This window comes from Protopterus annectens, chromosome 2.part2 (genome assembly GCF_019279795.1).
Source record: "Protopterus annectens isolate FY-2018-M chromosome 2.part2, PAN1.0, whole genome shotgun sequence".
NCBI classification, from domain to species: Eukaryota; Metazoa; Chordata; order Ceratodontiformes; family Protopteridae; genus Protopterus; species Protopterus annectens.
Window position 1 is genome coordinate 1,090,061,819 of NC_056730.1, and position 18,142 is coordinate 1,090,079,960.

Sequence of the window (18,142 nt, forward strand, 5' to 3'; positions counted from 1 at the left end):
TGTTAGTTAGGTCTGTGCAGGTAGACTGTACTTCTGGACACAGCAGAAGTTGACCTCCATTGCTTGTGAAAGCTCACTGGATTTTCAAGTCAGAGGTAGAGGAAAAGACAAGTATATATTTTTAGCTACTTCTAAATACAGGTCCAGATAAACTGTACGAAATCTGTCCATTTAAAAAAGTGTACCTTGCATTTTCTTTGAACAAGTTTACAGATGATTGTATATTGGACTTTAGGCTGTAGTAAGCATTATTTTATTTATTCTAAATAAAGAATTTTATTATTCAGTTTTAAATGCCTGTGGATGGTGATTTATTTACCTTTATCCTAATGGTATGCACACTGGAATGGAATACACATAAGTTATGCTTTAACCTTTGGAAGAGTTACTGTCTAAACTACTGCTATCCGATCAGTATTTAAACATTGACTTATTTTAAGGGTAAAGATAGTTGTGTCTATCCGGTTACACTATTTCTGTAAAAACACAGAAGGGCTGGTACTGGCAGGATGGCATTATACCTTCCAGGAAAATAGTGTGTGCATGTGTTTGTGTGTGTGTGTGTGTGTGTGTGAGTGTGTACATGCATTCAAAATAATCTTAGTTAAGTTTCAATTACTGGTGGAAAGATTCCACTGAAAACCCTGGGCTTGATCTGAGTTGTGTGAATGCCTGGGAGCCAGTGATTGCAACTCTGATCTGTAACTGTACAGTATAAAACTATTTACATTATGGCAGGTGCTGGTTATTACCAAGGCAGCAGTGTGCATTTACCATATGTTCTTAAGGCCAATTGCCCCTTGGATAGCCCTTGTTTCATACAGATAAGTTGGTGGAAGGAGGTGAGAATATTGCCTATTCATGACATATTCATTGGGGGCAATGTTGGGATAATACTCATATTTGTCACACTAATTAATTTGCAGAAGTGCCAGCATATTGTAGACTGAATCTGTATAGCCTCCCAAACAGGTTTGCACCAGAAAGTGTATATACTCATGCACAAAAGTTAAATATACAGCAGTTATTTTATTTTTAGACATATTAGGTAAGAAACAGGCACAAAGAGTTTTGTGGAATATGAAAAATGTGCGTTACAGCTGACAAAAGAATGAAAAATGAAAGGAATTCATCCTGTCAATATAGCCCTGAATGATATAACACCCTTGGGTATAGCTAATACTCATCCACTGAACCAGAAGACAGCATTGTACTGAATTTGAGTGCATAGAACTCAGCACAGCAACTCAGTCTATTTCCAGATTATTTTAGAATGCAGACTTAAATGAATAACTGGAGCTAAAACTAGAAATGAAATGCCTTAATGCAGAAGTGACAACAAAACAGCTCAGGGTTGAAGAATGAGAGAAAGAGAGAGAGAGAGAGAGAGAGAGAGAATGAAAACACATAGAGAAAGGGTGTGACAGAACAGCAAGGCTAAACCTGCAGAGGAGGAATGGAAGAGTCAGGATGAACTGACCAGGGCATGTAAGAGAGAGAAAGAGACAGACATAAATAACATCAAGAAGAAGATAACTCCTCAGACTAGCACTGGAGGTGAAAATCAAATCTCATATGCCAATGTCATTGTGAAATTTCTTCTTCATTATAAACAGGGGTGTGAAGCCAGGGATAATGCCAGGCTAAGTTAAAAATGTAATGTCATTTTTTTTAAACTTATCGTCTCTCTTCTTCACCTGCTTCTCTCATGCTTAGAGGAATGTGTGACTTTTGTCCTCTTGAGTGTAACAGAACAAGGAAATTCTTTTGAAGTATGTTGAATTTTTTGAAGTGAATTGCTTCAAAGATTTGGAACTGTTTTTTTTTTTTTCCTCCTACCAGGATGTAATTTCTACATGGCTGATGCATGTAGCATTTTACATATCATTAAGACTCCTGGGTGAATTCAAAGGGAAGGAAATCAACTTAGATATGCACTGGCAAGTCAATTTTTACTATGAAAAGTAGAAACTGGTTTCATTCCTTGTTCTCCACATCAGAAAATGTACAACCTTTGGGGCCAGGAAAAGCTGTTGTACATAAATGCGTATACTATGCTATGCAAAATGCTAGATGCTGGTGCTGTCTTGTTTATGGTGAAACCATCTATATATGCTAATTACTAATGTATAATAGTTATAACTAGTATTTCAATAAACTCGATCCAGGGAACTTGAATATTTGGAGATTTTTTTTTTTCTGTATGCTTCCTGACTATTTTTATTGGCCTTTTATTTTATTTCTCTCTGTATGCCAGTCTATGTATACATTTAATTTGTGTGTGTGTGTGTGTGTGTGTGTGTGTGTGTGTGTGCGCGCATGAACACGTGCTTGCATATGTGTGTGTGAAAGTAATTTCTGTAAAACTAGCAGGAATAAAGGAGTACTAGCTGTAATAAGGCCAAAAGGTGCTTTAACAAAGTATTAGTTTAAGGGTGTACACACGTATGCAACCGGCTTATTGTACGTTTTTTATTTTTTATATTTTTACCCCTAACAGATTTGTTTGTTTTTCAATTGAACTGTACAGGTTATAGGTCACATTAAAGGTGGGAAAAGTTTTGAAATGATTTATTGTGGTCTCATTTTTTTATATCACAAAAACCTGGGATTTTAACAGGGGTGTGTACACTTTTTATTATATCCACTGTATATATATATATATATATATATATATATATATATACATACACAAACACATATATATGGATTCACTTTAGAAGCTCGAAATACTGAAATATCAAAATTCAGTATTTCAAGCCCATAAAGTGGAATCCTGAGAACAGCGAAAGCTCAGAATCGCGAAATTCAAAACCTCGAATACCCTCGATTTTGAATTTTGCGCTTCTGTGGTTTCACTGTGGTTATGGATTCAGGTAAGTGTGTGTGAGTGTTAAGGGTTTTGGGTAGGGGCTGTGATGTGTGTCAGTGTGTTTTGTTGCTGTGATGTGTGTGTGCGCAGAGAATGTAGCTTGTGTGGTGGTGTTTTGTGTGTAGTGCGACCTCGGAGTGAGAATATTTAAGTAGGGGGGTGTGGGGGTGCAGCTCCACACATGGAGGGGTGCAGGGAGGCTTGCCCCCCTTTTTTATGTAGTAGAGAGCTTGTGTTTGTGTGTGGGGAGGACAGTGTGTGTGTGTGTGTGTGTGTGTGTGTGTGTGTGTGTGTGTGTGTGTGTGTGTGTGTGTGTGTGTGTGTGTGCATGCGTGTGCAGAAAGAGCGCGAAATTCAAAATCTCCGGTGTGCAAGATTTTGAATTTTGTGGTTCAGAGTTTTCGTGGTTTCAAAAATTTGACTTTATAGCTTCAAAATACTGAATTTCGACATTTCAGTATTTCGAAGATATAAATATATACATATATATATATATATATATATATATATATATATATATATACACACACATACATATATTTATCTCTCTCACTCCTACTGATGCCTCTAAGTGTCAAATATTGCTTGTTTACATTTGCATCAATAATTCCAAAACCATGCTATGTACAAGGCTTTAAAATATTTCATCTTAAAGCTTACACAATAGCAAATTCAACTACTTAATATTCAATCTCTGTCTAGTGCTGGTAAATAAATATTTACTGTTGTTTTTATGATATTAATTTATATAGATATCATGTTCACATTTTTCTAAATATCTCAACAACCAGATAACATAGACAAAACTCCTTAGCCTCAAATGAAAGCTCTCAGCTAGATTAATAAAATGCTGCTGACAGTATGTGTGCAACTTTAGTGGGTGCTGAGATATTGTAAATTGTTTCCACAATATTACAAATGTAATAGTAACTGTGTTGACTGTCACTTATAAAATTTGGTTTAAGACCTAGAATCTAAAGAATACTATCACTATAAAAATAGCTTGTGCTGAAGAGTTTGCCATTTATTCTACTTTCATAATCCCTGTGGTTCCAGAGATATGAACATTTGTTGGAAATTTGATTCTGTCAAAAGGCTTAGGCTCCACCCATTGGAAGTTACAGTGTAAACTTCCTGAGCCCCATTGGAGTGAATGAGTTAAAATATCGAAAGGTCTTTACTCAAAAGAATGACACTCCCAAGATCATAAAATGTAAAAATAAATAAATATTTTTTTTTCAAGAGATAAGTACCTGCACCTCCCCAACATGTCAGCAAGCCACAAGGCCAAACTACATAAATACCAACTTAAAGATTATACAAATTTGGAGAAGACTGCATAAAAATAAAATATACAGTAATCATATTTCTAGCTGTTCACTGAGTCTAATCACAACTGCAAGATGCTGGTGATCTTCCATTAACAATATTCTGAGCATGAATCAATTTACCAGTATCAAACAGTAGATTTTTCACATATATTATGCTATTTCAATGTATATTATTCAGTAGATGGTAGCTCTAAGGTTTTTAAAGTTTGCATTTCGTTATAAAATTCTTATGAAAACTATATAAGAGAATAATGCATTATATTTCACCCTGGATAACTGAAGGCACATTAGGTATATGGAGAAAAAATTTGCCCTGCCCTACTGGTTGTGTCTTGCAGCACATAATATATATTGCTTTACAGATAGTTTTATTCCTAGTTTACCAAGGGAGCTGAGAATATGTGTAATACAAAAGCTAAGTTGTGGCTCTTTTTGCATTTCTGCTGAACCAGTGGGATGCAAATAGATGGATTCAATTGTTAGGCTGTATGGAATATATTCTGACTGAAAGGTGCATTTGTTTGCTCCAAAATTATGTCACAAACTTGTAAATGGCATTTTTAAATTTATTGGTGATCATTGAGTGGGACTTTCTTGATAACAGATGCTCAACAAATCAAGTGTTTCCTGTTACTGTGCAGAAGTCTTAGATAATTGTGAGAAAAGACATTCTAATACAAGTATGCATATAGAGCGAAATAGTAGTGTGTTTTAAAGTACTAATATACTTTCTGTGGTGATAAAAGGCATTTATTGTCAAAGGTGCTGCAGTGATATTAGTACAAAGTAAAGCTGTCTATGAATGACATGAGAGGCACTTGCTAGGTCTAGTTGTCTAATCTGATAAAAAGGATAGTGGTATGAAATGACATATGTAGGTCTAGATACCTTGATGTGGTAGAGAGGCTTGTGGGAATGTATCAACATTGCCAAACATTCCAGTATGTGTATCTGCCATTCTAGCCACAAATACAAGGTTGTTTGGACACAGTGATGTATATACATCAAAGAGTATGAACACACTACATTAAACTGGTATGATATGCAAATAGTCTTGTTAGTTCCCCAAGATGAGGGTCACTTGTGCCTCCAAATTGCTTATACTGGCTCTACGCTCAGACAGAATATAAATAAGGATTAATAAAATAACAACAGTGACTTTCTTGAGAGGATCTTAATATCATTTATATACATCTTATTTTATGAAGCTGTCCTAATTTACTACATACCTTCTTCTCTAGGATTCAGTTTGTGAATCAAACTTTAAATCAACATCATATTAAATTCTTAGAAAATTAAAACATGTAGCACCTCCTATAGCAGAACCATCCATAACATATAAGCTGTCAGACAGAAGATCAGAAAAAAATGCACAGCTTTTGTTTTAATTATATTACTATCCAGAAAATGATCATGTGACCATACTTGAACTTCACAGAATCTACTGCAACTGCTTTAAAATTGTCAGCTAGTAATCTCTCATAAAAAAAAAACCAGATCATCAGCATATTTTAAGAAATTATGTATTAGATCAAAACAATCAAGAGAATTAACTAAAAACAATTGAAAAGAAGACATGAAATGTCCCACTTTAAGAACAGTTTTTTATTAAGCTATTAAAATATCCTCACAATTAAAGGAATCATATGAGTCGGTTAAATCATGAAAAAGTAGCATGTTATACACAGATGTATCATTAACATATTAAGTTCATAAATTCATTGAGGCAGTATTTATTGAATTGTCTGTTTCTACAACCCTGTTGATGTTCTGAAGCAAATAGTTATTCTCGAGGTAGCTTATTTATTATTGACTAAGTAATCTTTCAAACATTTTTGAAAGAGGAATAAGTAATACAGTGGGCAATGGCTTCAAATTGTCATAGATAAATAGATGAACTAAAGATATTATAAGTCAGACCAGATAATCAGTTGCAATTTTAAGGAATCACAGATTTACACCCTCATGATAAGCAAATGGTCTGGCTCTCTTATTAATAACTGCCATACAAGATTATTCAGGAACACAGTACGTGCTAAGTACTGGGACAAGGAAAGATCCACTTCAAATAATAAATAAATAAATTGAAATAAATAAATCAGAACAATAAAACATGGACTAGTGCGTAGTTTTATTCTTCTTAAAGAAATGTCACCATTTTGATGATGTATCTAAAATACTTAAAAAATCATTTAACATAATAAATTATTAGTATTTAAGAAAGTGACCACTGTTTACATTAAAATTATTTCAGTTTATTTCTTACTTTGGAGTATTTTTTTCACTGGCGCATTACTAAACTCATATAGTTTTTGGGGTTCCGAGTTGGTTCATTTATTCTTCAGGATAAAACAAGGAGAGTCAGTAATATTAGTCATATCTAAAGTATCCTTATTATGGGTGATTGTCTTATTACAGGAAGATCCATGCCATCCCCAGCTCTTCTACTGAAGAGCAAAAAAAAAAAAAGCCATTCCTGGCACAATCCTCCTCTCCCCTCCCCGCCCCAGTCATTCAGGTTCCATTTCTGTGCCCTAACCCTAACCCTTTTTCCATACTTTCTATTTTTAAAAAAATCAGTTCTTCATTTAAACTGTATCAAACTGCTTGCTACAAATTTAGTAAACAATTGCTACAGCTTACACCCTGCCTGCATCAAGCACTGTGGTATTCATGTTTTAATTAAAAAAAATCTTCTTTTAAATTGTAGTAAACTGCTTGCTACAAATATAGCAAATAGTTGTTAGTTTATACCCTGCCCACTACAGAACTCATGTTTTAGTTAAAAAAAGACAGAGTGAGAGAAATTTTCTTTTCTTTTACTTTTAAACTGTAGCAAACTGCTTGCTACAATGTGAAAGCAGTTGTTACATTTTGTTCCACACAAAGAGCGCAACAGCAGTAAAGTTTGATCAGAAATTGCAATACAGGTTTTTGAAAGCTGGTATTACATGACAGAGAGGTGGTTTGCTATCACAATCTTACATACATACATACAAATATTTCAAGCACAGGTATTAATGCCCTTCTAGGTTGCCATTATACCAAAACACCTGTTCCCATAATAAGTGTCCAGTCTGTTCTTAAGAATATATAAACTAGTACTTGCTTTAATGCAGTTTGCTACCCTGTTCTATGCATCATCTGCTCTCTCAGAGAACCAATTAGTACAATTCTCATTCCTATAGAATCTTCTACACAGGTTGTCTGATGATTCTGTACTACTTTTTGATAACACCAAACATTCCCAGAGGTAGTTGTCTTGAAACCCTATATCTTAATAAGATATGCCCTTAGATATCTATAAGAGACACTGTACAAGTTTAGATATTTTAGTTTTTCATAATAACTTAAATGTTCACATCAGTGGATGCCCTTGGTATATTTCTGCTGTACTCTTTCCAGTTTACTCATGTTTTTTTCTTATAATGTTTCCATATTGTTACTCCATGCTCACATTTAGGTCTAATGTAACAAACAATGACTTCAACAGTTTTGATTTCCTAGACTTTATAAATCTTTTATACAACCTATAGTTCTATAACTATCATTAATCAATTGGTTGATATAATTAGAAAAACTCATAGCTGCAGCTACCCATATACCCTGGTCCTTAAATGAGTCCACAGTTTCACTCACTCTGTGCTATACCAAATATATAACATTTAACGTATGCCTCAAAAATCTCATATGCTTAGTTTTTGATGTATTTATCAGTTTTAATTTATCCTGTGCCCAAATGGTCAATTTAGTCACATTCTTTTATAGACATGCCTTATCTGTAACACATAGTCAGTATAACCAATTTCTGCCTAAAGACTGTAGAACACCTCAGATGAAAAACTTAGGTCTGAAAGATACAATCTAAACATGTAAGGGCCTAGGACAGAGCCTTTCTGGGATACCCTGACTGCAAACAAGAATTTCACCTATCTCCAGTTGCTGTATGATACTTGCCATGTCCTATTTGTTAAGCCATGCAGCAATCCATCTTATCAATAGCAAATGGATACCTATTTGTTCTAATTTATTGATCAGTGTTCTGTGTATGACCCTGTCAAATGCTGAAGTTAAATCTATATAAATTACATCACAGCACAATATTTCATTCATAGCTCTTATTATATTGTTATAGAACATCATGCTGCAGATGGTAAGAGATCTATTTTCAGTATATGCATGCTGATATATGGTTTCAAGTCCCAACCTACCCAATTCCGACAATAACTTATCCAATATTACCCTCTCCATTATTTTTCCACAACATGAAAGTAGACTTAAGAGTCCATAGGACTCTGGGTTTGTCCTACTCTCCTTTCCTTTAAAGACAGGTTTAAGAAGCACATGTCCCCAGTCTTGAGGACTCTCCTCTATTTATGTGACCTAATAAATAATAGATATAAAGGTACTGTAAATTCTTGCTGAAGTTTTCTCAAGTCTTTATTACTAATTCTGTCTCTTCCCTGTGCTTTGTTTGGATCCAGTTTGTGCAGTTCTTTTTCAATATTATCTAATTTGATTCCAGTATCTAAGGTTACCTGGACATCAATAGAACAACTTATCATCCTCTTTATGGAGCCAAACTGTTTTGCGTAACATTTTGTAAATATATCTTTAATCTGTTGTGACTGAGATTACATTTTAGAATCTGTACAGAGTTTATCAGTTTGTATGCTTTTACTCCTTCCACATCTTATATATCTATAAAAAGGTTTCCTTTTATGCTGAATATCATAATATAAATTTTCTTCAAAATGTTCTTGCTTTTTTATGCTTAATTTGTTTGTCCAGCTTGTTTATTTCAGTTTTCAAAGTTGTAGTTCAGCCTGTCTTCCATTTCTTATATTTTTGTCTCTCTCACCTTAATCAGGTATCTTGTTCTTATGGAAATATATCCCCCTGACATTGTATGCCTAGATCCTGATGTCAAACTTTTTTTGATTTTTTGTACTCAAACAATTTCTCGTTCAAAACTTTCCACATGCTATCTGCAGTTTTTACACTGAACACATCTCTCCAGTTAGTTTTACATAGTGACTGTTTTGCTTCCATATAATCTGTAATTAACCTTCTGTCCATTGGTTTACATTTACATTGGTTTGGCAGAATTATCTAGCAACAAATTAATCTTTATAACCCAATGATCACTACACATCAATGGTGATATAACCTGACTTGAAGTAACAGCAATTTATTTAGGAACACAAACAATGTCTAATATGTTCTGTTCCCTGGTAGTTTTTTTTTTTTTTTGTTTGTTTTTGTTACAATATGAAGCAATTATTTTTCCTGAACATATGCTGTGAATAATTTCCTTACTAATGTTGTTGAATCAATATTATTCCAGTCTGTTTCTGGCAAATTTAAGTCCCCAGCTAATATTATTCTTCCCTCCTGTGTTTCATGCAAGAAATGTATGAATTCCTCTAGGTCATCAGCACTTGACTTTGGTGGCCTGTACACTCCAAATTGTTACATGTTCCAGGGTTGCCTTTATTGTCACAGTTACACAGTCTATAGTATTGGTGTTATCACTGAACATGTAATACTCACAGGTATCATAACTATCTTTAATCCCTATCATAACACCTCCATCTGATTTTTTTTGTTAGAATGTTTGTTACAGTAAAAACATTTATACCCTGACAGAACTGGTTTCCAGTCATTGTTCTTTGTTGCTGTGGTTCACAAGCAATAATAACACCAATCTTGAGGGAATGCAGCAAATTTTTCAATAAAAAACTTTATTATCAATGCTCCTACCATTAACAACCATCAGAGATACATCAAATGTTATCTGTGAACTGTTAAATTTTCAACCTACAAAAATCCTGCCTAGTGTTTGTCAAATATTGCAAAATATCAGCTGCAAAAATTATCTTCCCTCATCTTGACAAATGCACACCATCCTGTCTGAACACATATGTGCCCAAAACTAGGCTTGGATGCTCTACACATTTCCATTTTGTAAAACAGGGCATTTTTTCCATGTAGGTATTTACCCAAAAAATATTTTCATTCATTGTGACCTGATTATATGTGATTTGTGAAAAATATGTCCTAACACCTGTACAAGCTATACTGTCTAAGAGGGCTGTAAGTTCTCTACTAACAGTCAGACAGGCCTTGCAGATGAGATAATTTGTACCAACATCTTGTACCAACATCTTTGGTAATACTTGTGTACTATTACTATTAAATCTGTTATTTTAAGTGTGCTATATTATACATTTTTTTCAGATTGTATAACTCAAATGTCTCAACTGAGTCTGTAAACTTTTTTAAATGTGTATTTTTGTCATGTTTGCTTTTGTAACTACCGTTGGAGCTTTTCTCCCCGAGCCTCCACTGAAAATGGACATGTATCCAGTCGGATTATCGCGGTCAACAAATGTAAAATAAAATAAATAAATAAACATGAATAAAAACTGACATTTCCTTACATTAAGGCGTCCCAAGGCTTGTCTCACATTTTCGATTTTTGCTCCTGGCAAGCACAATACTATTCAATGTTCATTATCTTCTCTGCTAATGCAAGAATCGCTTCCTCTAATAATTAAATCTCCAATTACTAGAATATCTTTTCACACCAGATATCAAGAATCTTCAACTTCTGATACAGTAATATCTGCTCTATCAATTGTTACAAAGGAATGATGTTCATCACCATTAGTCTTATTAATTTCCCTGTTTTCATTGTGTATTAAATTTGCAAGCATACAATTCTCATCCAGCTGGCTTTGTGGGTCTATATCACATAGTCGAAGTTCCTTAACTCTGAACACCTAATGGTCTAACCATTATGTTCGAAGTTATAAAACTTCGACTACAGAAAAAAAAAATGGACAACAAAATAAATTGTTGTAAGAAAGGGGGCAAGCCCCCTGCACCCCCCCCCCCGCTACTTAAATATGCCAATTCCAAGATCGCACCTTGAACAGAATGAAAACCTCTGCTTATGGAGATTTCCATTCAACATCTCAAACTTTTACAAATTCGAACTTATGGTCTTGACCATATGTGGTTCAAACTTGTAAAAGTTTGACTACGTGATAGGAACCCGGCTTTGTACATCCACAGCTTGAGCCATGTAATCAACATCTGTCTTTTTCTTCTTTTTTCTTACAGCAATGTTCTTCAATCCTTGCATGTTCAGTTTTGATTTCTTCCTTTTCACCTGCCCCTTGCATCTTTTTTCTACCTTCTCTTTTGGAAGAATGATGCCTTTTTGTGTAGACTGAAGGTTTTCTAATAGAAACATTTTATCATTCTCTGTAATCTGTGTGTTACATAACAAAGCCGTGTCCTCTTTAGTATACATTCTCTTTACTTTACATACATTTATCAGTTCTGTTTTCTTCCTTGTTATCTGTTGTGAACTTGTTCCTTTCTTTCTTTTTTGTTTCCTTCTAAACACATTGAATCCTCAGATTGCTAATTACTTGCATCCAGAATTCCAAAGTTGTCACGGGCATCATCTTGTTTCATAGGGGTTGAATGATCTTTGCAGACAATAGACACATCATTTCATAAACATGTTTTATCTGCTCGTTGCCTAATATTAGTTATCACACCAGTCCAGTAATTAATATATGTAAAAACAGTTCTCCAAGCTGTGCCAGTTGCACAAATGCAATCATCATCAGTAAGTCATGACTTACTTCTAATACTGGCAAGCAATTCATCCAACTTTTGACATGAGAACACAGATCATCAGTGTTATTTGGTGTTACCTTTAAATATGCATAGCATTTATTACACTGTACAAGATATTTGAGCTTTAGCAAATCATTAACAGCATACACATTTAAGGAATCCATATTCAGCTTTAAATGAATAAAAAAATTATAAAAGAAAATAATCAACATCAGTAACCACAGAATTGAAAGGGAACTTAAATCAACTTGTATGAGAAAAATCACACAAGCACTATACAACTAAATACTAAAGTAAGTACAGTAAAGTTGTTGTTCTGACTGTACAGGTTCTGAAAATCAAACAAAAGCTGCAATTCCTTTACACCTCACTATCGCTCACAGTCACACCTCTTTTTAACAGTAAATATCAATAAATCACAAACCAAGATGGGATTGTTTAGATAAGCTCTGGATTGTCCTATCTGCAGTCTGTGTGAATTTATAGCTGACTAGGCCCTTTGGGCTGGCTAGAAATTGCCTGTCTAAAACCTATCCCCTTTCTAACAACCAACAGTGAATATTAAAGATAAAATAAAATATAAATCAAAGTAAATCTTCTTGTCTAAAAGCTATCCCTTCCTTCTTACAAACAGTGAAAAACAGTGATAAAAAAATAAAATATAAATTCAAATAAGACTTCTCATATCAGTCAACTCCACAGTAAATCACAAACCAAGAAAGGATTGTTTAGATAAGCTCTGGATCTTGAACTATTCAAGCTTGAAAGACAAAATCCTAAGACTATAAAATCAAAAGGCCAAAATGCTGAAGACCACAATGTCTAAAAATTGTAAATAATGAATCCCCCTATCAGTGTGAACCCAGAAAAAAATTATAACGTGCCCTGCAGGAGTGTCTTCAGCATTTCAGTCTCTTGATATTATTGCCTCTGATTGTGATGTTCAAGATTGTGATAGTAAAGATATGTATAATGAATCCCTTTTTTCCCCATTTCTCCATATGGCGTTGGGGTGTCATGTCAACTGTTGAAACCACCTCAATTTAGTCCCCCCCTCTCTTACCTTCTTTGACCATCATGCATGATGGTCACAAGTCTGCTCTTACACATTCTAGCCATCGCTTAGTTGGATGCCCTGACTTCCTCTCATCTTCTTTCTGTTATAATCTGATTTCATGTACATATGACCCAACCACTATAGTCTGTTTTTCTAGACCTTCTCTGTAACGGGGTCTATATTAGAACATCGAAGTTTCACAACTTTGAATGTTCTAATATCGACCCTATTCAGCAAACGCTGAAAATAGCGAAACGACAGAAAACTGAATTTTTTCCTAGGGAAAGAATTTGGTTGTCCGTTTCTATTGCTTCTCTATTTTCAGTGCTGTGGTGGAAAGTTACGGGTCAGGTTCAGGTAAGTGTGCGATTGGGCGCGGGTTAGGTGAGTTAGGGTTAGGGTGCTGGTCAGGTACGTGTGCGATTGTGTGGATGTGAGGGTTAGGGCGGGGTAGGTGAGTTATGGTTAGGGCGCAGGTGAGGTGTGTGCACAATAGTGACGGACCTTAGGGTTAGGGTTTGGGTTAAGGTAAGTGGATAGTTAGTGGTGTTTGTACAGTTTAGTGTAGGGTTAGATGTAAGATTTCAGGTGTATGTGTGTGGATTGCTGTTTGGTGTGCTTGTGTTGTGTCTATGTGTTTCGTAACAGCAATTTTTTTCCCTAGGAAAAAATTTGCTGTTCTGCATGTTCGATGTTGTCAGCTTTTGCTGAATAGGGGTCGATATTAGAACATTCAAAGTTGTGAAACTTCCATGTTCTAATATAGACCCCTCCGTAACTGGGTCTACTTTGGGTTCTCCTCTGGTGTCCTCACTTCTTTCTCTGCCCCATAGTTTAGCAATAATCCATGAATCAGAGTGGGTATCACAAGATTTACTCATTGTTGGCATGGTCTGATCATGGGGCTGAAGCCTGAGTGATTAAATAAAGCCAGCTGTGTGTACATCCTGTGATACCCACACATACAAGAGAGTATTGTACTATTATACAATGACATTATGTCTAAAAGAAATTGATTAGCTTTATTAAATAATTTCATTGCATAATGGCAATGTGGTGTTCTTCTACCTCTTCAGCTCTGTATTTTATTTATATATCCTTTGTTGGCCAGGTTAGTCCCAATAACTTGGTAGCCTCTTTTCAGGGGAGAACCAAGGTGGTATTTATACAACTAGGGGAAATTTGGCCAGGGCATCAGGGAATATCTCCTACTTATCGTTTTTGAGAGTGGGACCCATTTGGGGGAGCACTTCCTGTTTCCATTCCAGTCACAGAGATGGCCAAGAGAAACAGGGACCCATATGGAGAGAGAAGGACATGATAGCGTGGAGAAAGAAATGAAGGCGAAAGCAATTATCGAGAGTGGAGAATGCATGCAGGATTCTGAGGCAATGTTTCAAAGAAACCTGTTTGATGGAGATGAATCAGCAAATGATGGATGTATAATTACAAACCTCCAGCCACAAAGGTTGTGGGACGATTTACTTAAGAAATGGTGGTGAGTGAGCCCAAGAATGAAGGAGATGTTTACTGTGGGGCATTATGGAGCAAATACAAAAGGAGGCTGCAGAGACAATCCTGAAGAATAGCTGTGAGATGGAAAAGAAAACATATGCAGAGAAAGTAAAAGAAGGTAAAAGTGGAGAGTCAAAAAAGAAGGCAGATGAAACTGAAAAACAGAAGTACATGGTAAGAATTCAAAGTAAAGAAGACAAAGAAATGGACAGCTGTGGAGTGTGGGAGAATTTAATAGCTCCTTTGAGGTGAGGAACATTTATTCTTATTAATAAAGAGATATTTTGTGACATTAAATTTGAGACTGTTTTTTTTTTCAATGGAAAATTTTCCTGGAGAATATGAAAAAAAGAAAGACCATGGAAACTTTATGTGTTAAAAGCATTTACCACGGAAACAAAAAAGAAAATTCATGTACAATTTCTAACAGCAGTAGAAAGATAGTCTTTTAAAGGATATTTGAAAGCTTTATGTAAAAAAGTACTGGACACTGCAAATGTTTATGAAAAAAGTGGTTTATGAACTGGTGGCTGGGATTGTAATATTGTGTTAAAATAGTAAGCAAAAAAATTATACATATACCAAGTATGATGTGGAGGGGAATAGGGGTGTTATAAAATACTGGGGACAGCCCAAATTTTTTTTTTTTTTTTTTTTTTTTTTTTTTTTGTAGAAAAAGAAGGACATGTCATATGCAACTGTGACAAAAGAAAATGTTATATTTGTGTGGAAATGGCACATGATGCAAAAATGTGAACTGAAATGTTATAATGTAACAAAATTACATTTATGGATGGATTTCAAAAATTAAAATAAGAGTAATGAAAAAGAAAAAGAAAAATGAAAATGGACAAAGAGAAGAAATTTTAGAAGTAGTAGAAATAAAAGAAGAAATAGATAAAAAAAAATAATAAAGAGGACATAGAAGAAGGTTCTGAAATAAGTGATAAAAAAGACATGAATAAGGAGGTATTAAAAAAAATAAATCTATTGGTAAAAGGGTCAAAGACAGAAAAAGAACATTTAAAGGGATAAGTGCAAAAAGGAAAAAAAGAAAGGAAATGGAGAAAAAGAATATATACAGGTAATTATTAGGGCTTGGTATAATGATTAAGGGGTTTGACTCACAGACACGAGATACAGAGTTTGATTCTCACCTTGGGAAAGGAAATTGGATAGGCTTAAAATGATGGCCTACTAAGAAAGCTAGCCTAGCAATTAGCTATGAAGTTATGAAACTATGAATTTAAGGAAAAGAGAAAATGAAAATTTTAGAGTGCTAAGGTTGCCACCCATCCCATTGTCAGCGGGACACTCACGGGTTGAGCTGCCTCATCCCGTTGCCCGCTGTGGAAAGTAGTGGGACTTAAAAAGTACCGCTTTTCAATCGCACTGAATTGCCATGGAAAAGCTGCAATTACTTCTGGCTTTTCCACGGCAATTCAGTTACGTCACCAACCCGGACCTGCGGGCAAAGCTGCTGCCTGTTAGGTCTGGGTGCTGTAATTCATGCAGCAATTGGCTGCAATTCATGAAAGGGGTGGGGATTGGGCAGGAAGAGCCCTGCAAAGATCGCGGCTGTAGGAGCGCTTTGTTTTAAGCGCTTCTACAGCTGCTAAAAAAAAAAAAAAAAAAAAAAAAGAGAGATTTTTCTTTTTCTAACGAGCCAGTCAGTCAGCCATCCATCCATTCTTCCAACCAGCCAGCAAGCCATCCATCTATTCATCCAGCCAGCCATCCATCCATTCATTCAACCAGCCAGCCATCCATTCATTCAACCAGCCAACCATTCATACAGCCAACCAGTCAGCCACCCATCCATTCAGCCAGCCAGCCATTCTTCCAACCAGCCATCCAGCCATCCATTCATGCAGCCAGCCAGTCAGCCATGTATCCCTTCATGTAGCCAGCCAGCCAGCTATCCATTCATGCAGCCAGCTATCCATTCATGCAGCCAGCCATCCATCCATTCAGCCATCCATTCATCCATCCATCCAGCCATCTATCCATTCATCCAGCCAGCCATTCAGCCATCCATTCATCCATCCATCCAGCCACCTATCCATTCATCCAGCCAGCCATCCATCCAATCATTCATCCTTCCAGCTGCTACTCCCACCAACTAGCTAGCCACTCCAGCAACCAGCCAGCCAGTCAGATAGCCACTCCAGCAGCCGGCCAGCTAGCCACTTCAGCAGCCAGCCAACCAGCCACTCCAGCAGCCAGCTAGCCAGCTAGCTAGCCACTCCAGCAGCCATCCATCGTACCCATAACAGCATCTCCTTCACTGCTCCTGTAGTGATGTCATGGTAGAGGGTGTGGCCAGTGTCATATTGGCCACACCCCCATGTCCCACTTTGGCCCGCTGAAAAGGTGGCAACCCTATAATGTGCTTTGTGCAAATGTGAATAGTAATAAGAATGTAGTAAGAAGAATAGGGATTTTGGACTGGTATAATACATGTCATACAGATGTAATTGTATTAAAACACACAAGATTTTTAGCAAATGAAGAAAGATTACAAATAAAGAAACAATGGGAAGGAAAGATAATTTGAAATTTGGGAAATGAGAATTGTTCTGGAATAGTCATATTCTATAGAAATACATAAAGATATTAGATGTAACTTTAGCAAAAATGGGAAGACTTACCAATGTAGATTTAAAATGGAAAGAACAAGTATATAGAAATATAACATTATATGCTTATACTAATTGTATAGAAAGGGAAAGCTTATTTAATCAGATTTTAGAATATGTAGTGATAAATATGAATATTATAATAATGAGACTTTAATTGTGATTTAAGAGGCAAGCGTAAAAAGAAAGGAAATTATATAAGAAAAATTTTAGAAGTTATTTTTGTGGCAAGTTAAAACTTTGGGACAAAAAATTATGAACTTACAAAAGTGGTATGTACTGAACTGAAATAGATTATTTTATAGTATCAGAATGTTTAGTTATAAGTGAAGGGGAATGGTTGAACCAGGATTTTCTGTTCATCTTGCAATATGTCTCGAGATAAATGAAAACAAGGAATATATAAAAATAGAGGAATAAAAAGGATAAATGAGAAAGCACAGAATGAATAAGGAAAGAGATCAGTAATACAGTTATGTGAAAACATATTACTATGAAAACAGTTTATAAAAATTGGTCTGAATGGTGGACGATAATTAAGGAAAAATATAAAAATGTTTTTTTCCAGTGGTAATATGATGTGAGAAAAGTAGAGAAGAAAAATATAAAAGAACATATACTGATGCATTGAAGATGTAGAACATAATGACAGAAAGCATTTTGACAAAGAAAAAGAACTATATGAAAGAAATCAAGAAAATATACAAGAATTGTTATATAAGCAAATATATTTTTACAAAAAAAGAAGCATTGAGTTACTTAAGCAGATTAGTAAACAGTGGTAGTGTAATAAGAAAAGTAAAACACGTAAAAGGAGAAACAGAACTCATAAAAAGATTATGAATAGTGTAGTACAATATATACAAAAAATGTTTAAAGAAAAAATAAGGTAATGAAAAAACATGGAAAGTAAAAAAGTTAACAGAAAAAAAGAATAAAGAGTTGGAAAGGGAGATTTCTTTAAACAAGCTAAAGTATTGGGACAAGCAAATATAGATTTGGCTGCAGGACCAGATGGAATAGGGTATGAAATGTATAAAAATTTAAGGGACTGGCAAAAGAAATACCTTGT

General features: G+C 35.2%; 1 protein-coding gene across 1 annotated transcript in view; it reads right to left on the bottom strand.

Moving 5' to 3' along the window:
- The window catches only part of SHC3 (SHC adaptor protein 3), a 583,606-nt gene that overhangs the window by 355,703 nt on the left and 209,761 nt on the right, over positions 1–18,142 (bottom strand). The window lies entirely within an intron of this gene.